General features: G+C 44.4%; 1 long non-coding RNA gene across 4 annotated transcripts in view; it reads right to left on the bottom strand.

Annotated features, from left to right (window-relative positions):
* Positions 1-5,827, bottom strand: part of LOC124250024 (uncharacterized) — a 51,882-nt gene extending 46,055 nt beyond the window's left edge. For all 4 annotated transcript variants that reach the window (XR_006891510.1, XR_006891513.1, XR_006891512.1 and 1 more), the window contains exon 1: positions 4,990-5,827. This is a non-coding gene — a long non-coding RNA (uncharacterized LOC124250024). The remainder of the gene's footprint in view (positions 1-4,989) is intronic.
* Positions 5,828-20,582: the final 14,755 nt, after the last annotated feature.

Genomic DNA, 20,582 nt, shown 5'->3' with positions numbered 1-20,582 from the left:
TCCTGTTCTGCTTCTGAGCAGAGTTGTAATATACTGAAATGGCCTTCAAGCAGTGCAGGGGGTGAATGAATGAGCTTTCAACCCCAGCTGCACACTTTGCCAGCTCTGTGACCCTGGACAAGTTATTCTCCTCTCCTGAAGCTCAGTTTTCTCATCTATAAGATAAAATGCAGTTAAATTAGTGTCCTCACAAGGGGGTTGGGAAGAGTAAATGAGAGACTGCCTGAACAGTCCCGAGCACGGGGCCTGCTCATGGTAAGCACTTAATAAATGGCAATTATTGTTATTATTCCATCACCACTGGGTTATTGAAGGCCCATATAGCCATCCCGGGACACAATGGGGATTGAGAAAAAACGTTCCATTTCATTTGTTTGTTTTCTACCACCTGGCATGTTTGTCCTTTTTCCAAATCATCAGCTAAAGAGTTGTGCCTGATGACTTGAGTGGTACTTCGGCTCTAAAATGCCCATTTTTCATGGCCTCACTCAAGTAGCTCTTCTTCAGGAAGCCTTGACAAACCGCTTCGACCCCCAAAGCTCGTCCCGCCACTGACTGCCCAGCTGTCGTTCCTCTCGGGCTGTTCACTCTTATGTGAGCTGCTGCAGGAGAGCACAGCTCGTCTACGTCCTCTCAGGCCTCAGACTGTCTTGGGATGCGGGTGGGGGTGTCAGGAAGTCACCAGCATCGCGCTGGTCCATCCTGTACCCACAAACACACACCCACCCACTTGGCAACTCTCATCCTTTTCTGACCCATCTTCCTTCTGAAGTTCCAGGTCAAGACTGAACTCCTGCTCCCAAGACACTTTCCTCTTGAAAACTTTATTGTTCTGATGAAAACCTGCCGCAGCTCATCTTTCCTTGTCTCTGCATTCAATCTCTCTACAGTTTAAGATATTTGGGGCTTAGGGCTTTAAAAAAATTTTCATCAAGTATTTAAATCAATCTCTCTCCTCTTTATTGATAGAAACTCAAGCCTACTGATTAACTTTTCAATCAAAGCTGCCTACAACACGCACGCTGGTGCAGGCAACAGCGATTACAGCTTTGGCGGCAACTAAGCAGTCATCGAGCTGACTTCCTCCGTGCTCCCAGCTGCCCCTCTCGAAGCAGAGGAACCTTCAGGGTTGGCCTCAGTTCCCTTGCTCAAAGTGACAAAGCTCTTTTATGACCCTAAGTTTCCTGAATGCACCTGGGTTCCCTGAAATGTCTGGAACACACCTACTATGTGCAGGGTTTGAGCTGGAAACTGCTCATTTGAAAGGAGGAAAAAAAGGAAAATAGCAATTTCCTTCTTGTTTTTCTACTCTTGAGACATTTGAGAGAGTTGATGAGTATACCCTGTAATAGAATTGCAAGCCCTTAGGAGGGAGATGGATATAGACATGCAGATGGTCTTTGTGTGTGTTCCAGATATCACTCAGAATGCTTACCCAGAAATGCTAACAGGAAAATAGAGGAAAACAACAGTGATGATAATGATAATATTAATAGCAGCTAACATACATCCGGCACTTACAGTGGGCCCTGCTCTGTGCTGAAGCTTCCGGCTGTAATTTCAAAGCCTCAGGCAATCCTCTATGTGTGTAAGGATTGTGAGTCTCCCCCTTTGACAATGGAGAAAATGGAACCCAGAGATGTTAGGTAGCTCGTCAAAGGTCACCCAGCCAGCAAATGGCAGTCAAGCAACTGATCCAGGCTCCCTGGCCCAGGAGGCCACTCTCTTAAACACGAATTCACGGGGTCCACCTTGTCTTCTGTCTGTAATCGACTAAGAACTCATTGAGGGTGGCGGCTTCGTCTCCTGTTAGAGTTGCTACAAGTCTGGCATGTGGTAGGTGCTGAAAAATGTTCAAATCAGTGGTTCTTTTAATAAATAAGTGTCTGATTGGGGCCAGTTCTAGATCCCGGGGAGACAGCAATGAATGAGGGAGCCAAGGTCTCCATCCTCATGGGACTTCTGTTGCAGATGGGGTGCTCTGCCTTGATCCTTGGTTTGCTGTGACAAACTCGTTGTTTAAAGCAGATTCTCTGGTTTTCCAGGGAGGGGCATCGTGACCCGCAGACTACCAATGTCCAGTCTTGGAGGCCTGAAGGGTGTCTTGCTGACAGAACCCTGAGCAGTAGCCCCACTGTGACCTAATTTCTTTTATTCCAGAATTGAGAATACAAAGATAACCCAGTCCAGTTTAGGGGATGCTGGAGAGAGACATGGGGGACGCATCATCCTGGCAGTGAGACTGCAGGAAGGAGGCCAGAGATGGGCTATTTCCCTGCTGGAGAGTCTATCTCTCCTAATTTACAGTCTAACTGAGGCATGTTTTCAACCTATTTTGTTTGCCGTCAACATCAAAATGTCTCTCTTTATTGTAAACTTCTGGAAGGTGAGATTGAGAACACTTGTGGTTAAGCAAACAGTCCAAAGTGACAGTGTTTCACTGTTCCCGCAGCAGGCAGCAGACTCTACAGCCAGAATTCTATCACCTTTGGGATCTTGGGCGACTTACTGACACTTTCTGGAACTCAGCTGTTCCCGGAGGGTTTACTCCGGGCTCCTCCCCTAGGTAGCTGTGTGAGCTCTTGGGCCCCCTACAGCATTACGTTCTGTGATGTGTCAATGACAGCGCCTAAGCTAGTTTGGCCCAGTTACACATACTGTTGAGTCTGGTTGGGACATGGGTGAGGCCAGAGCAAATGGGAAAAGAGCTCCACTGGGAATGCTGGGATCCAGGAGCAAATCCTTTGGGTCTAAGGAAAGCAGCAACACACACACCCACGAAAGGCACCCAGGTGACTCTTGCCAAACCGCATCGTGTTACCCGCCTGCTGCAACGCTGGGAGCCTTTTGTCAAGAAAGGTAAGGAAGAGCTCCTGAGCTGACCGCAAGTTCTCCTTGACTCAAATTTCAATCTCACACTGATTTCCATTCTCATTATTTAATTTCCTTCTCATTGGACAGAATTAAATCCCAAATACGATTCCCAGGTCTTCTAAAGTCCAAGCACCCCAATGCTTTGTTTCCAACTTACATAAAAGTTTAAATTTCCTCTTCCCCTGCTTAAATTTCTACGAAAACAGTCATCATCTATGAAATTTTTGAAGATAATTAGCATATCAGATATCTGTAATAAGCTAATAATGTATTTCTTGGATTGTGCTTCTCTAGTTAGCTGTTATTAATCACAAATATTATTCATGTCATGTGAAATATTCCTGTTGGCGGATGTTTTTACGCTTGAAGGATTCCAGCTAAAAGTCTGCAGCTACGGATGCCCCCTCCCCCCAGGAGAGGCGAGATTGGGTCGCCGTCTTGTTGAACAGGGTTACCCTTCAGGGGAAACAGCGTTAAGGGAAGTAATTATCCATTCACACTGGGCTGGCTACAAAGAAAGTGAGAAAAGCACCTTCTCAGAACTCACATGAAAAACATAATGTAGTTAATATTAAATAAAGGGATTGGGCAACCCGGGCCCTTTTTACAGTGTGTTCTGATGTGTCCTTGATCAGGGGCTGTTTTGTTTATGATTAATGAATGACTCACCTTGGGCCGTGTTCCATTCAATGCATACCTCATTATGAATTTGAAGAGGTCATTTGTTCCTTGGATTTCAAATAAAAACCTCTTTGTACATTCAGAAGGTTAAGAGTTTGATATTGGTACAAAATTAGCACAAAGAGAACTTGCAGCATTTGCTTTGGGCTGTTTGTTGATGTTATTGTTGCTTTGCCTTTTTAATTTTCAGAATTTGGAGAGAAATTCTGAACCTAGGCTCTGATTTTAACTAGATGCTAAAATTTCGTGGCTTGACTCCAACTCACCTGTGGCAGCGGTGCTTGCCAGTGGGTGCCAGGAATCGGAAAGGCTTCAGCTTGGTGGGACCAACATGGGCAAGGGCTCACCCGGCTGCTATAGAAGGAGCTTGTGGAGGGCAGTTCAAATGGCACAAAAACAAGTCAAAAGTAGACACAATCTGAGGCCCCAGCACGCTGATAGGATCGGTTCTTTCCACATAGGCCACCGGATTCTCTTTTAATAGCTTCCTTTCCTCTTTAAAGTTGTTTGCTGTGTTCATTTTAATTGAATTTCACTCATATTTAAATGTCAGAATGAGCAGTAGTTTGCAATGTGATTTGTTAAACCCTACAAAACCCCAATTTGATGCAGAAGGTCGTAACTGGGAAAAAAATAAAACTGGAGGCCTGTTTGCTTTTGCAAGATTCTTGGTAAATGAAACACTCTGATAAGGAAATGTACGAGTATGTCTTTATCATGATACGTACACTCACACACAACACATTTATCCGAGGTAGATAATAGATGATAGATAGATAGGTAGATGATAGATACATAGATAGATGATAGATAGATAGATAGATGGATAGATAGATAGATAGATAGATAGATAGATAGATGATAGATAGATAATCAGTCATTCTGCACGTATAGATTTTGTTTCTAATACAGATCGGGGACTCTCTAAGAGAGGGATTGTGTGTTTGGAACCCATAACCCTAAGATGGGCAGTGAGCTCATTCATACCATCATTGCCAGCAGTACACACACAAACGTGTGGTTTACTCCCTATGGGCCCCACCACAGCTCAGTTAATGATCTTTCCACAGGGTATGTGTGTTCACTTGTGCATTCAAATGAGCACTTGTCACGCAGAAATAAAAGCATGAGCATGAACAGGCTGTAGCGGTTGACTAAGGACACCGCTGCATGGTAGACATACTTCACTAGTCACCTAACCAACTTTTTTTAAAGCCTAGTTATTTCTTTATGTGTGAGAGAAACTATGTCCTTTGATCACAGCCATTAAGGTGGGATTGAATAACAGCAAATCTCAGGGACCTGAGTGTTACTCCCAGCTCTGTTACTACATAGCTGTGTGACCTTGGCCAGGCCATTTCCCCATTCTGGGCTTCAGGGTCATTCCTGTAAAATGAGGGCTTTGGATGAAACAGCCTTTAAATTGTTACTTACCATCAATGTTCTATTTTTTTCTTCCAGCAATGGTATCCCTCCCGTCAATGTCCTATGATTCTGTTCTTGAAAGAAATATATGAATAGCTCACATGAGGCAGCAAGCACCTCCACTTCAAAATGTCCTCTTGGTGAAGTTCAGTCTTGCTGTTTCACAACTGAACTCAGAAAGTCAATGTTTTGTCCTTTTCTAGAACCTCTGTTTGCCTCATAGACATGCGAGCACCTATCAGAGAGGTGCTGATACATTCAGGGTTTGTTGAGACCGTCGCTGAGACATCCCGACCGAGCAGCAGACTGGCCATTTCAACAGCAAACAAACAAATACACACTTTTACAACTAGAAATAGAGGTCTCTTTTATCTTTTGACTTCAACAATGAAAATTCGATCACTGGAGATGGCTAAGGAAAACACCAAGCACAGTCTTCTTAAGATATTTTAATACAACTTGGCAATTTCCAAAACAAAGTGAACTTCCAAGAAATTTAACAAAATTTCACAGGCAAGTTTCCTCTGATTACCATAAAACATTTTTTAAAGACTCAGGATCCAAACAGCAGTGACGATAAGTTTTTAACTACATTACCAAATTAGAGAATTTGGGTTGGGCAAATATTTTTTTTTTAGATGATTACTCCACACTCTGAAAGAAAGGGTGCCACCAAATTAAGAAAACAGAGAAAGAGCCAGAAGGTGGTGTGTGAATCTGTTTTATTATGTCACACTGGTGGCCGTTATTGATATGTTTCAGCTTGAAAGCTAATTAAGCCAGCTTGGAAATACTAAAGCAATGGAGAAACAAAGATGCTCTGATTTGAAGATAAAGACTTTGTATGTCTTTTCTTCTTTAGGATCACAAGACAGCTGCTGCACCTCCAGAAGCCCCACTCAGTGACTTTTTCTTACATCTCATTGGCCAGAACTTCCTCCTGCCTGAAGAATCCCAAGTGCCACACTGGAAGGTCTCTGGGAAAAGGGACATTGAACAGGGAGTGGGTCAGCTGTCCATCTATGTCTGCCACATGTGCCAGTATCACACTGCTAATGAATGTCACTCAACTCTCAAATGATGCTTGCTGATATTTCTTGTTTTTATTAATACGAGTGAGTTACCTAAAATGCTTATTTCCTGGAAACCCCAAAGCTTGAGGACCTGGGTACTTTTTGTCTTATAGGGTTTACTCTATCTTTCATGAGCGTTCAGATGTGTGGGAAGATTATGATAAGTCTGATCCTACCTGCTTTAATACATAAAGGACTGAAGGACCCCTTTAGCTTTCTCTTAAATGCCTCCCCTGCCTCCATCTTCCTGACTATGAGCAAGACCTGCCCAAGCAATGCCACTTTGATGTGAAGATCGTTGTGGAATATGATGTGCATTGACTGTCCATCATATGAGAGAGAAGACAGAACTCAGGGCACTCACAAAGTAGGATACAAGTGAGGAGATGGGGGCCAGAAATCCTTCAAGTGAACTGGTTAATCTTCATAGAAGATGCTGACTGCTTTTTCCAATCTGCATCTATTTTGGCTCTTGCTGGTAACATTCCACTTTTCTTTTGTAGAACCCAACTTCCCTCTTTTCAGCCTATGGAGTTCCGTTTCGAGTGAAGAATCTCATCTCCAAGCACCAAAGGTGTCATGTGACCCAGCCCTGGCCAATCAATCAGTGCATAGCCCTCTCTCCAAAGAGATTGGCTCAAAGAGTGTCAGTTCCAGCTGCTGTAACACAATTCCATAGACTGGATGGCTTATAAATAACAGACTTTATTTCTCACAGTTCTGGAGGCTGGAAGTCCAAGATCAAGGTGTCAGTGTGATCAAGTTCCCATAAGAGTTCTCTTCTGGGTTGCGGGTTGCCAACTTCTCCTTGTCTCCTCACATGGCCAAGAGCAGAGAGGAGGCAAGCTCTCTAAGACTCTTAGAAGGGCACTAATCCCATTCATGAGGGCTCCACCCTCACGACCTCATCTAACCCTAATCACCTCCCGAAGGCCTTACTTCCTTATACCATCACATTGGGGGGTAGTGTTTCAACATATGAATTTTGGGGGGGGGGGACAAATATTCAGTCCATAACAGAGAGGTCATATTATCAAGAGGAACCCAACAGAATTTTCCAGGGACCTTTGCTGGAGCCATAGAAAAGAAATGCCCTCTGTCCCCTGGGGGAGCTGGACTGGTATAATACAGTATAACCCGCATCTTCTGCTGCTGACCATTGCATTGGGAGAGCCTGGCTGATGACAGGACACAGGAAAACAGAGGGGAAAGCAGAAGCAGGCAGAGAGAGGGAGAGAATTCTGATGATGCCAGTTCAGTATCTGAATCCTGCCTCTGTTACCTGATCTATTCAATTCAAAAAATTCTTTTTTTTTTTTTTTTTTAGCATAAGCCAATAGGAGTTAAATTTCTGGTCACTCCCAGTTGAAATCACCCTAAAGGATATCTAAAAGTTATAATCATGCCTTACTCGTGTATGGTCTTGCATGGTCAACAAAACACTTACAAAGAGAGATAGTGTTATTCCAGCGTTCACAGGGGAGGACATGGACCAGCTGAGACCTTGACGCCTGCATTCCATTCACTCCGAGTGGTTACTGAGTGCTCAGCATGTGCAAAGCTCTGTGCTGAGTGCTGGGGAGGTAGCGCACGAGTCAGGTGCCACCCCTGTCTTCAGGGGACCCATCAGAGAGCAGACAATAACCACTAATTAAAAACTTCACTGTGAGAGTCCACCTGGGTACATGCAATAAAGGACCAGTACAGAAAAGTCTAGAAGGTCAAAGGATGCTCCCTGAGGACTTGACAGTTAAACTGAACTCAAACAGACGAGTTAGGGAAGAGGAAGTGGAAGGGATTTCTAGATAGATGGAAGAGCAGATGCAAAGATCCTGAGGAGGAACAAGTATGGCGTATGGAAGGAATCAGAGATGTCCAGCATGGCTGGAGCAAAGAGACAAGGAGGAGAGGGTCACAGGAACAGACTGGGAGGTAGGCAGAATGAGAGCATGCTCAGCCTGTGGGCTACGTTAAGAATTTTGGTCTTCATCTTTATGCAAAAGCATTAAGGGTTTTTAAGAAGGGGTGTGACATGACCTTATTTGTATTGTAAAGATAATACTCTCTCTACAATGTGGAGAATAAGTTGGAGAGTGCCTGGCATAGCATATGGGGCTTAAAGAATATTCCCATGAATCGAGCTTAGTCACCTGTCCCAGACCATGGAGCTAATGTGTCAGAGCCAGATGGGGGTCCACAGACTGAGCCCAGAGCCATGCTCTTAACCACGGTGCCATGCAGAATATAAACTAGAAGCACAATTTCTACAGTAGAATTGTTAGATTATTCTTCAATTGTTAGCAACTTGACACTTGGCACTTTCTAACTTTTCCATTTGGTTTCCTCCCTCCTCCCTTTTTATAATAGTTGCACAATGCTTTAATGTGATTCAAGCAAAAATCAACTTGCTATTTGTGTGGCAAAGTTCAAAAAATCCGTATTGTGTCATCACTTTTAAAAAATGTATGACCGAGAACATTAGCAAATTCCAGAAACCTTTGAACTTCAGTTTGTTGAATATTGTGGTTTATGTTTTCTCTAATTTGTCCCGAACCATTTGTACCTTGAATTATTAATCTATAACCAAACAGCTCTGACTGGGCAAGCTGTGCCCCTCCCCCGCCCCGCAGAGTGAGGATGCTGGGAACATGACCAAATCTATTATCTTTTCTTTGAATTCTGTCAATATATTTATTTCGAATTTTTATTCTGGCTTCTTTCTCCCTTTGTATTTCACGGAAAAACTCTCCAGATAAGATCAGAACTGTTTTGTCATTCATCAGCAGTAATCAAGTCTGACTCAAGAGCAAAGTTCAAAAACATATTTTTTTTTCCATACTCAGTTGCAAAAAAACCAAAAAACCAAAATTGTTGGCCACAGCTGTCTGCCTATGTAGATGTATTATGATGTCTGGCTGCCCCTTTAGTGGATTCACATTATAAATTAATAGACATTCATGGAGACTATAATATAGGCAAGCTACTGACGTACAACTTGAGGGAATCTGGAAGATTAGTTCCTGGAAGGCAAGGGCTGAGTGTCTACAGAGCCAGGCGGCACAGTGGCTAAGTGCTCTCACGTCAGGATCTGAGGGAACACTGTGTCACCCTTAGAAGCTCTGTGCACCTGCCTCTCCATTTCATCATCTGTCCAACCTGGACGACAACAGGACAGACCTCATAAGGGTTCATTCTGTAATTAGTTAGTGAGTATCTAGTGAGTACCTGCCATGTACCAGGCCCTTTCACAGGCCCTGGGATACTAAGTCCACACCATCATGGAGCTGACATTCTCAGAGGAAACAGAGACAACAAGCAAATGAATCAAGATGGTAATTTCGGATAGTGATAACTTTATGGTAAAAATGAAACAAAATCATGGGAAGACAAGCGAAGGGGGACTTCAGGTAGATTTTAGATAGGTTTTCAGACAAGTTTGTTATCTGAAAAGTTGACGTGTGGACTCAGCCATTGATAAGAAGAAAGAGCTAGCCAGGCAAAGAACTAGGGGAGAGAAGACCACATAGAAGAAACTGCCAAGTCCCATTTGTGAAATGGAAAAGACCAGAGCATTGAAGCAGAGAGGGTGGGGAAGAGGGAGATGGTAGGAGCGGATGGTGGAAAGGCAGGCAGAGCCAAACCCATGGGGAATGTTGAAGGCCGTGTAAGGAATTTGGGCGTTAGTCTCAGTGCAATGAGAAATCACTAGCCAGCTTTGACCAGGGGCTAAAAGATCTCATTAATGACAATGGAGAGGCTCCCCCTCCCCGACTCTGTCTGTCAGGAGCGATTTTCAGCCTGTAGCTCATGTGGCACAGGTACCTAAAAGCAAGTGGATCATGATCCAATATGGCTTCCAAATTATTGGAAGTGTGTGAGTAGGTGCAAGAGTGTGCAGAGACCCTGACAGAGCCCTGCATCCAACGATGCATTTCATGCCCCTCGGCTGTAGTAGCTGGTACAGGTTCAACTTCTGCTAACAAGAGCTCCCCAAATGCAGTGACCTCAACAAGATAGAAGCTTATTTCTCTGAATGATCCGAAACTAATATGGCACCTCAATGGTGTCAGGCACAGAGGTTCTCTCTCTTTCCCTGTTGTCCTGCTAAGCCCAATATGCAGCTTCCTTCTCAGTGGCTGCCACAGCTGCCACTCTAGTTTCTGCCACCACACCTACATCTCAGCCAGAGGAAGGAGGGAAGGAAAAAGGGGAGAAAACCCTTTTTTCTTTTAGGGTGACCACCTGAAGTTTCATACATCACTTCTACTCATTTTCCATTGACCAGAACCTACTCGCGTAGCCATTCCTAGCTTCAAGGGAAGCTGAGAAATGTAGTTTTCAGCTGGGCAACCTTGCGTCAAGATAAAACTTTTCTTATTATAAAATGATGTTGGAGGGATAATTCTGGTTTCTGCCATAGCTTCCACCCAGTGCAAAAGCAGCTGGAATTGCCTTTAGCCCTTGGAGAGCCAACTCTGTTAAAAGGAGTTTCCAGAGGATTAATTAGTAAAATAAATAACAATCATAAATATTTAATCAAAATAACTAAGTAATTGAGACATCACCATATATTGATAATTCTTCCTTGCACAATCCTAGCTCTGTGCCACATGCAAATAGCAGGGATTTTTTTTTTTTAATTAAAAAAAAACTGAACAAACATGTCATTGTTTCCCCGCCTCTCTCAGGGCCTGCTCTCTGAGCTGTTTTCCTAGAAATGGCGATAGATTTGTACGGTTTTGTTTCTATTTCCTTATCTGGCCCTCTTTCTTTTTGAGTGGCATGCAATTTCAAGTCAGCTGTTTGGGATTCAGAGTATCTTTTTGCATATTAAACAAAATAATTATAAATCTTTCATTATTAATTTGTAACTTTAAAATCATTAGCACTGTTATAACTGTGTTAAGGGAAATTTAACCCATGACCCCCTTTTTTGTGTGCGATGTTAGAATGTGTACAAATATTTTCCTAATCCATTCAAAAAGTTTTGAGTGCTTACTATGCCTACTGAGTGGATTGACAGTTGAAAGTTGCTCCCTGTCTGTATCTGAATGGGTAAAATAAGGCTGTGACTAAAAGGTGCAAAGAGAATCGGGGTTTGGGCAATTAATCTGTAGTAATCAATGTTGATGGATACTAGAGGAATTCAGTTGTGGAGCCCCAGAGAACTCGAGCTGAAGTCAAGAGATCAATATCCTAGCTGTGTCAGTGACTTTCAATATGATCTTAAATCATTCCCATTCTTTAGCACTTAGTTTCCTCATCTGTGAAATGAAGGATGGGCCCTGCTCTGCCTTGGCCAATGCCTGGCATACTACTACTACTTCCCCACGGCTTGCCCATGCAGACATTGCTAATCAATCACAGAGTTTTTCTCTTTTCTGCTAAGACATAGCCTCAAATTTTTCTCAACCCAATCCTCATTCTACCAGGGTTGGGCCAAAAGATGAAACCTTTTTGCCATCCCTGAGTTAGACAGCTTCTAAGACCCCTTCCAGCTTTAACATGTCATAATCTGATACAGTAAAAAGAAAGCAAAACAAAACCTTGGGTTGAATTAATACATTAATCTGATATCTGGACTTTGCTAATTAAAACAGATGATTCATATATTTTGGAAAGAATGATGTGCTATTTCCTTACCTTAAAGGCAGAGGGAGTAGAGAATATAAATGCAAATTACATGCAAATATACTTTGGGGACCTTCCTGTTTCTTACAGCTGAATTCAGCTTCCGGGGAAATATAGAAGATGACTCCAATCTCTGTTTCCCAGGAGTTAACTTTGAAAGTATTCAAGCCTTATGGAAATCGCCACATTCCATAATTAAATACAACTTGGGTTTTTCAAGTTTGTAATGAAAGAAGAATCTCCATGTGGAGACGGAGGGTGAAACTGGCAGCTGTGACTCTTAGACCTGAGAATCACCTTTCCCTTGTGGCTGTCCCTGGGTGCTACTGGAACCTCAACACTGGCATGGAGTGAGGTGGGGCGGGATGGTGCTGCTCACCATTGCTGTCACCCAACCATGGGCACCAGCCCTTCGGTTAACCCCTCATATCGATAAGAGAGGTGGGAGGAATAAACACAGAGAGAACCATAAATAAGGTGGCCTGGCTTGTTCAGTTTGGCAAGTTCTCTCTTTAGGCAGCTCTTCTGACTTGCCTCAGGGGCCAGGGACCATCCTGGCTCCTTGTTGCCTGGAAGCACCATCAAGCACTTGTAGGAGCTCTCCAAAATAGCCCACACCTACCAGGCAAGGTCCGGAGACAGACTGGAGTTCTGCTCCTGCGACCCTGGTCCTGCCTGTTGAACTCCCTGGATGAGTGACAGTGAGAATGTCCTCCTCTCGCAAGAACCCAACACCTCCCCACAGGGTCTATAGACCACAGTAAAACCCGCGTATTTAAGACGGATAGAGACTCTAAATAACAGGAATTATTATGAGTTAGAAGGCACTTTTAAAGGAGCTGTAGTTAGAACAGTGCTTCTCAATAGTTAACGCATGAGAATCCCAGGAAGATCTAGTTAAAATGCAAATTCTGACGCAGGGGCTCTGGGGTGGGGCCTGCAATTCTGCATTTCTAATGAAGAGGATTAGGATAGGCCATCCCCCAAATATGCCACTTTGGCCTAAGATTTATTTTGAGCTGAAGGCATTTGAGTTTCTGAAATCCCTTATCTGCCTAAAAGCAGAGCCTCCCAACAGAACTCATTGTTATAAGTCCCGCCCCCGAGCAGCGCTGATCTTCTCAGAGGGGAAAAGTCAGCCCCACACCCAAGCGGGTATTGTGGAAAACTACCATATCGGCCATCTCTTCTCCTGAGGGCCCATTTATCTTTCCAAAAAGCCATTTCCTGTCCCATGTATGCTCTCCCAGTCCCTTTCCCCAACTAAGTTAGGTATATAGACCTCAAACTCTGACCACCCCTCTGAGGTACTCATTACTGAATTCTCTGCTGTGTACACATTGCACATGTTAAGAAAATTTGTATTCCTTTTCTCTTGTTAATCTGTGTTGTAAATTTAATTTGCAAGCCCCCATGAACTAAACGTAAGAGGGTAGAAGAAACAAATTTCCTCCCCTACACTAATAAGCTCCCAGGTGATGCCAATGCTTCTCGCCCAAGCACCACACTTTGAGTAGCCACATGCCATGACATGTGTCCTGATGTGGATCAGCAGGAACGTCCAGAGCAGGATTATCCAAAGAACAAGGAGTCCGAGGTGCTTAACCCCCCTCCGAGGCTGTCCAAACTCCCCCATTCCTCCACATTTGGGCCTCAGAAAGCCTGGAGCTAGGACCAAGTATGGTCTCCAAGCACAAAGAGCTAGGAGGAGAGTCCAGAACTAAGGGACAAGTTCCCAGAATTTGATACCGCAGTGCATTACTGCAGAGGGTGACAGACTGCCGAAAGATTCTGGAAACAGATCAGATGCCAAAGTAAGGATGTTTAGCCTGGAGAGGAAAAAGTCTGTGTGTTCAGTTGCCAGATTTAGCAAATAGAAATACAGGATGCTCATTTAAACTTGAATTTCGGATAAACAATGAATATTTTTAGTATAAGTATGTCCCAAATATTGCATGGGGTATACTTATACTAAAAAGTTATTTGTCTTTTTAATCTGAAATTCAAATTTAACTGGGTGCCCTGTATTTTATCTGGCAGCCCTACTTATGTGGGGTGTGGGATATCTTCAACTTCTTGAAGGATTGGCGTGAGGCAGTCATCCACTGCATGTAGGAATTGGCTGAGAAGCTTTACAAACAATGCTGGTGCCTGGGCCCTACCTCCGAAGGTTCTGATATAATTGGTCTGGGGTTCAACCTGCGCTGGGATGTCTAGAAACTCCGCAGGTGAATTGAAGATGCAGCCAAGATTGACAACTGCTGCGTTAGATTGACCTAATTTAGAGCCAGATGGTGGAACTTGAGCCATTGAGGAGTCATTAGAGACAAAAATGTTTGAGCTCTTCGTGTGAACTTTCAAACAAGAGAGGTCACGTTGTCTCTGGAGGTAATGAACCTCCTGTCATGTAAGTGTGCAAGCAGCGGCTTGATGATCTCCTAAAGGCAGTCTATTTTCAGAGAGAATTCAAGGATTGGAGGGGTAGAAAGATGATTGTTGGGAGAGTGGGGTGAAACAGGGGAGGGGTAGTGGATGCAGTGCTTGCCATGGCCTTTCCAGCTCTGAATTCTCAGGATTGGTTTATTTATTAGATTAAAAAATAAGTGAATCATCGAATGATACACAAAGACATGCAAAAAAACATGAGTGCATGCAAAAAAATGGTGAAATCTGAGTAAGATCGATAGCCTTGTTAATCTTATTGTGCCAATGAATTTCCTGGTTTTGATAATGCACTGTCCATGTCACCCTTAGGGGAACCTGAGGACGTAGGAACTCAATGTACTATTTTTACAACTTCTTGTGAGTCTATAATTATTTCAAAATGAAAAGCTTAAAATTAATTAATTAATTGCACTGAAGGATTGCCTTTCCCCGAGGCCTGAGGCTTGGAAGGTAGAAGGACTGGTCTCACAGGACACGAGCCTCCCCACTAGAGAGGTGTGGGATGTTCGGGGGCCCTCTCCACACATCCCTGCGTGGGGACATCCTGCTCTCCTGGATCCTCCTGGCATCAAGGCAGATGGGGAACCGCAGACCCTCCCAAGTGTATGTTTACAAACAGCAGCAAGGCCAGTTGGTCGCACGGAAAATAAAGCGGCCGACCATAGATTTCCGAGGCAGGCCAAGTTCCTAGAAGGGGAGTAGTCATCATTTTACAGTTTTAATTAGGAATACAATGAACTAATAATAAAAATGAAAGCCAATACTGCGTCAAGATGAAGTCACAGCAGTGGCCTGCAGTGACTCTGTCGTGGGCGTTGAGTGTGTGTGTATTTTTAGATAAAGACTTATTCTGCACGTGGTAATTAGGGCCCCAAGGGGGTTGCGGGGTTTTTTTCAGGGTTGGCAAGTGGAAGGAGGAGGCAGCTAAAATTCCCACACATCTGGGGCGAACAGATACTGCACTCCAATTTCCTGTCGGCGCCACTGGCTTCTTGCAGAATTACTTGCTAAGTAAATGATTGTTATAAGACTATGAAGATTCGGTCAATCAAATTAACCCCTTTTGTCCATGGCCCCCTTCCCCCACCCCAGCGGTTCCCTTCATTTGCCTAAACTCCTTGGCTTTTGAAAATGTGTTCAAGCTTGAAGGCCTCCGCCTTCCTCACACTGGCCGAGTGTAACCTGAGCGAGAACCCAGGCCCCCAATTGTTTTGCTAATCAAGATTATTGCCCCATTGAGATGTGGAGGCACAGCCTGGCTGACAAAATTTGTCAGTTTCCCATGAAATAGTTCTGTCAGTTTAGCCCCGGTGCTGGCAACTATTAACATATAAATGAAGTTTCTCCCTCCTCGGCTCCCTCTCTCCCCTACCCTTCAGCCACCCCGCCTGATAGAGGCAGAGAAAATATAAACACACACACACCCACCCCCCACCCCCAACCCCCCGGTTTGCTTAAATCAAACCAGCTTCTTTTCTCCGCTGCCTGGAAATCCTGTGGCAATGGGGGCTCAGAAAGAAAGGCGGAGGCGGCTGGGAGGAGCTGATTTACACAAAACTATTTTTAAGGCATGAAAGTGCCAGGCCCTAGTCTCCCGCTAACAGCAACAGGCGACACGGCCCTCGGAATGCCGGGGCTGACTCCCAAGCAGCCCTCGGGACAGAGCGGTGAAGGAGCACACGGGGTTGGAAAGAGGTGTCTGTGCTCAGGGGTCAGACACCCAGCATCTCTGGCTATGCTGGCTGCCCGACAGCAGTACAGGGGCTGGCAGGGGCAACTCGGAGTCCTGCTGCTGGCTCTTCTCACACTGGACTTGGAGCAAGTGTGGGGCTGGGCTGTGGCCTAGCTGAGCTTGCCTTCTTCACCTTCAAATCAGGACTGCCTTTCCCACAGCAGTGGGCTTGGGTTCTCGGCTGAACCAAAGGAAGGAAGGAAATAAAGCCCCGTCTTCCTGTTTCTCTTGGGATAGAGTTAGAACTACAGGGAAGAAGACCAAAGAATATATTATTTATATTATTGATATGGATTAAGGCTGCCCCAGCTAAAGAAGCCCAAGGTGACCTGGCCTACATGCCAAACTATATGACCTGGTGGATTTTTATGGTATGAATTAGGGCTGCCCCAGGGAGAGAAGCCCAGGGCATCCTCACCTACATGCCGATCTATATGGCCAGATTCGTATCTAAAGTTATATGACCGCACAATAACCAGACCCCATCTGCACTGAAATCATTTAATGACTTTTTACATCATCTTTTCTTTTTCCAGTAAAAATAAGTCACGTACCCATGCCTTATAAAATTAGCCATAACCCTCAACTCAGGGCAGCAGCAGGAGCTCTGACTGCCCGTGGGTCCTGTCCCCATGCACCAGCTCTGCCTGCCCGTGGGTCCTGTCCCCATGCCAGCGGGGGCAGCAGAAGCGGCGGCAGCAGAAGCTCTGACTGCCCATGGGTCCTGTCCCCATGCTATTCTATTCTCTAAATAAAAGAGCACTACTGTCAGATCTTAAGAGTCTAAGAAATCTTTCTTTTGACCCTCGGCTCACCGACCCCGCATCATTATCACATTACGTTATATATCATATATACATATATGTCATCTCAACACTGGTAAATATGAATGCCAAAATGTTTCACAATGCCAAAACAAAGGATTTATGTATGTATGTGTATATATGCATGACTGCATATGTATGTGTGCATATGCATATAATATCTCAGCACTCTAGTAAAGAGAAATTATATATCCTTACGTACGTAAAATTCAAAACTATATACATATATATATGAATCTGCAAGTCAACAATATTTGCCATCTGGTGCTAAATTAGTACTCTGGGAAAGTCCTGCCAGGAGCTTCGCGTGGTTACTGGAGACCCAAGATGATGCTGATGACGGATTCACTAGGCTCTACGAGGTAGAGATGGAGGTGGAGGGGCCTGCACTACCACTGGCTCCTGCTCTCTGGGAGACAAGCAGATGATGCTCTTGTGGCTGGCCAGGACACGCTGTGAATGAGCCTCCCCACCCCCAACTCCAAATGGCATTAGTTTCCCAACCTCCTGCCTCCTGCTACCTGGTGGGAAAAGACACTGGTGAGTGAAGGGTCCTGGAGGAGCCTCAGCAGTCAGAACCGGCGCCTGGGGAGGGGTCCGGCCTGGCCCTTGTCAGGACAGGGGCGTGCCGCCTCTGGAGCAGAGCTGCTGCAGCGCAGTGCACCTGGGAGCTTCCCGCTCAGAAAGGCCTGGGCACCGAACTGTTGACCAAACTCTGAGTCTTGTTTTTGGAATCCGAAATCTTTTTTAGTTTATTTGCTGTGACTTTGAAGTTTTCATCCTGAGAATGTAGAAAACTAGTCTACAGGAGTTTTCACCATTAAATCTGTAGAAATTAGCCTTTCAGTAAATATAGTTTAATCATTAAAGGCTCTAGAATCAGACTTCTAGATTCCTAGCGGTGTGACCTTTGGCAACTTATTTAAACTCTCTGTGCCTTAGTTTCTTCCTCTTCAAAATAAGAACAATAAAGTTACCTATTCATTCATAGGTCCTGAAGAATACAGAAGAATATGTTCGTAAAGTACGTAGTGTCTGGCATATAGTAACGTGCTGTGTGTTTGTCAAATAAAGCAGTATCTAGAAAGAATCCAGTAACACTCCTTTTAATCATTGATTTATTTCGTGATCACTTCCTACTTATAAACAAGTGAGTTTAAATTTCTTGGTAGTGATCTAAGATTTTCTTTCGAAATACATTTATTTAATTAAAATATGGAGTCAATTTAAAGAAAGATACTGAATAAATTATAGTGGGGGGAAGGTGATGTAGGAAAAATATAAAGATGGTAGAGAAATGACTAAAGTTTGAAAACACTATTATAAGCGATTAGATCTGGGGCAAATTCTCAGATGTCTATTCCAAAGACAACCAAAATGGGCAATGGGATGCTTGGTTCCCGGTTAGTACTGTCCCCAGAACTTTGAGTTTTCCTGAGACTTGGGATTAGGCTTTGTTATGGACTAAACCGTGTCCCCCCTCAGATTCTCATGGTGAAGCCCTAACCCCCCTCTGACTGTATTCAGAGACAGGGCCTTCAAGGAGGTGAGTAAGGTTAACTGAAGTCATAAGGGTGGGGCCCTAATTCAATAAGATTAGTGTCCTGATAAGAAGAGAAAGAGACACCAGGAACATGCACTTGGAGGAGAGGCCACGTGAGGGCACAGCGAGTGCAAGCCAAGGAAAGAGGCCTCAGGAGACACCAGCCCTGCAGACCCCTGGATCTCAGACTTTCCAGCCTCCAGATCTGCGAGAAAAATCCATTTCTATTGTTTATGTCGCTCAGTCTGTGGTCTTTTGTTACGGCCGCCCGGGCTGACTAACACAGGCTTCCATGGGTGAAAAGAAGAGATTTTGTCAGAAAATTCCTTCTTTCTGTATTTAGAAAGTTCTATATTTGAACTAAAAAAACAGAGAGACATAAGCATGTATCTGAGATAACCACACAATTTCCAACCCTTTTTAAGTATTACAGCACAATTAAGAAAGGCTAAAATGTCCTGCACCCTGGATTGGACACTGTCAGGGCCACACACACATGTGAATGATGGTACTTGATCCTCAAGACAAATGGAGAGAGAAAATTCTAGAGATGCAAAAACTGCAGCTTGGAGAGGTTGACAGCCTGCCAAGGTCCCTTAAGAAGAAATTGCATTCTGAGCTCAAGTCTTTCTGCCCCTAAAACCAGTGTTCTCAACCCCCATGACATTCTGCTGGCAAAATTTTCTAAACTCAAGAGGCTTTATGAGCCATGCTTAAAAGGAGCCAGGGGAATGCTGAACCTCACTGCAGAGAGGACGCTCAAACCTGCCGGAGGGCTGCTGCGTTCTGGGAAGGTCCCCTTAGCCCTCCTGCGGCCCACACTTTCACGACCTGAATCATTTTCTAAAAGAGTTTCATTTTACAAATGAACATGGGCTCCCCTGGAAGTAGCCAAGGTTGGCAGAGATTAAATAATTAGCATTTCAAAGCGTTCATTTTCATTTTCCCCTTTGCCAGGGTGAGAACCACTGCAGGACAAAAATGAACTCGTCTTTTTCAGGTCTCAGCCCAGAGAACACGCCACCAGCCCATCACTGCAGAGTGACTCCCAGAGCCACTTCCGAAGGCTGGTCCCATCCTGGTCAGGCCAGCCTTTGTGACCACCTTGTGAGGGATGGCTTGTCAATACCGTGACTCAGCCCTTCCCAACATGCCCAACGCGTCAACGCTGGGACATTCCTTACCGGAATTAATGAGAGCCCGATGCTGGTAATTTCGGCATTTGCAGATTACACTTAAATTTAAAAATCCCTTTTATGAAGTTTAAGAATAGAGCCAACACACCCATGCAGAAAAGGAAGAAGTCTTTAATGGATTGATAGAGAAGTCTAGAGCTGTGCTGTTGGGTCCATGTGGCTGTTGAGCACTTGGGACATGGTAGGGACACGCTGTGATACACTCCAAGTGTGAAATGTACCCTGGATTTCAAAGACTGAGTACAAGAAAAGTAGACCAAATGTCTCATTACTATTTTTTACGTTGATTACATGTTGAAATGGTAATATCTTCGACGTATCCGCTTCAGTAAAGCATACTATTAAAGTTAATTCCACCTGGTTATTTCCTTTTGCTTTTGAGAATGAGGCTACTCTAAAGGGCTTCTCTATTTCTCTAAACCTTTCTCTCTAATTTATCGTCTTATGTTACTCTCTCCCTGTCACTTGTCACCATCGGAAATTCCCTTACTGATGTCTGTGTTTGCTCCAAGGTCTGTCTCTCCTATCAGAATGTAAGGTCCCTGAGGACAGGGGCTCTGCCTGTCTAATCCGCTGCCTTACTTCCATACGCAGCGCCAGGCACAAGAGATTGCATGACGGAGGGAAGGGAGCGCAAGAAGGAGCCCCCGCTCTGAAGCCCCCCGACCACCAGTTGGAACGAGCCACGTTCTCACTTGTCCCTGAGGTCCCCCTATAGAGACTTCATAGACCCTATAGCATTTGAGGGCACCTGTAGGCTTCCCTATCAATCTTCCACTAGAGGCCAAACTCCTAGATTGCAGGGACCATGTCATAGTCCCTTTTTTATTCCCAGGCCGCCACATAGGAGATGCCCAAGAAATGTTTAATGAATGAATCAACCACTGAAATTTCTATTTTCTGTAGCATAGAAGTCTAAAATGAGCTAACCTTCTCACAGGGGGGCCATTCTGGCCTCGGTTAAATAATGTTCTCTTCTCTCTCCATCTGGTCGTCTTAATGGCACTCTTTCATGACAAGAAAACACTCGCATTTCACCAGTAAGCTATGGGTTTGGCAGGCCAGCTAGTTGGGAAAATAGCAGAGGAGGATAACTTGTTACTGTGTAGTGCTTCATAGGTTGCTAAGTGCTTTCATGGACTCTACCATTCCATTTGA

This window comes from Equus quagga, chromosome 13 (assembly GCF_021613505.1).
Source record: "Equus quagga isolate Etosha38 chromosome 13, UCLA_HA_Equagga_1.0, whole genome shotgun sequence".
NCBI lineage: Eukaryota > Metazoa > Chordata > Mammalia > Perissodactyla > Equidae > Equus > Equus quagga.
Note: the sequence above shows the minus strand (reverse complement) of the source record. Positions and strands in the feature narration are given on the sequence as shown.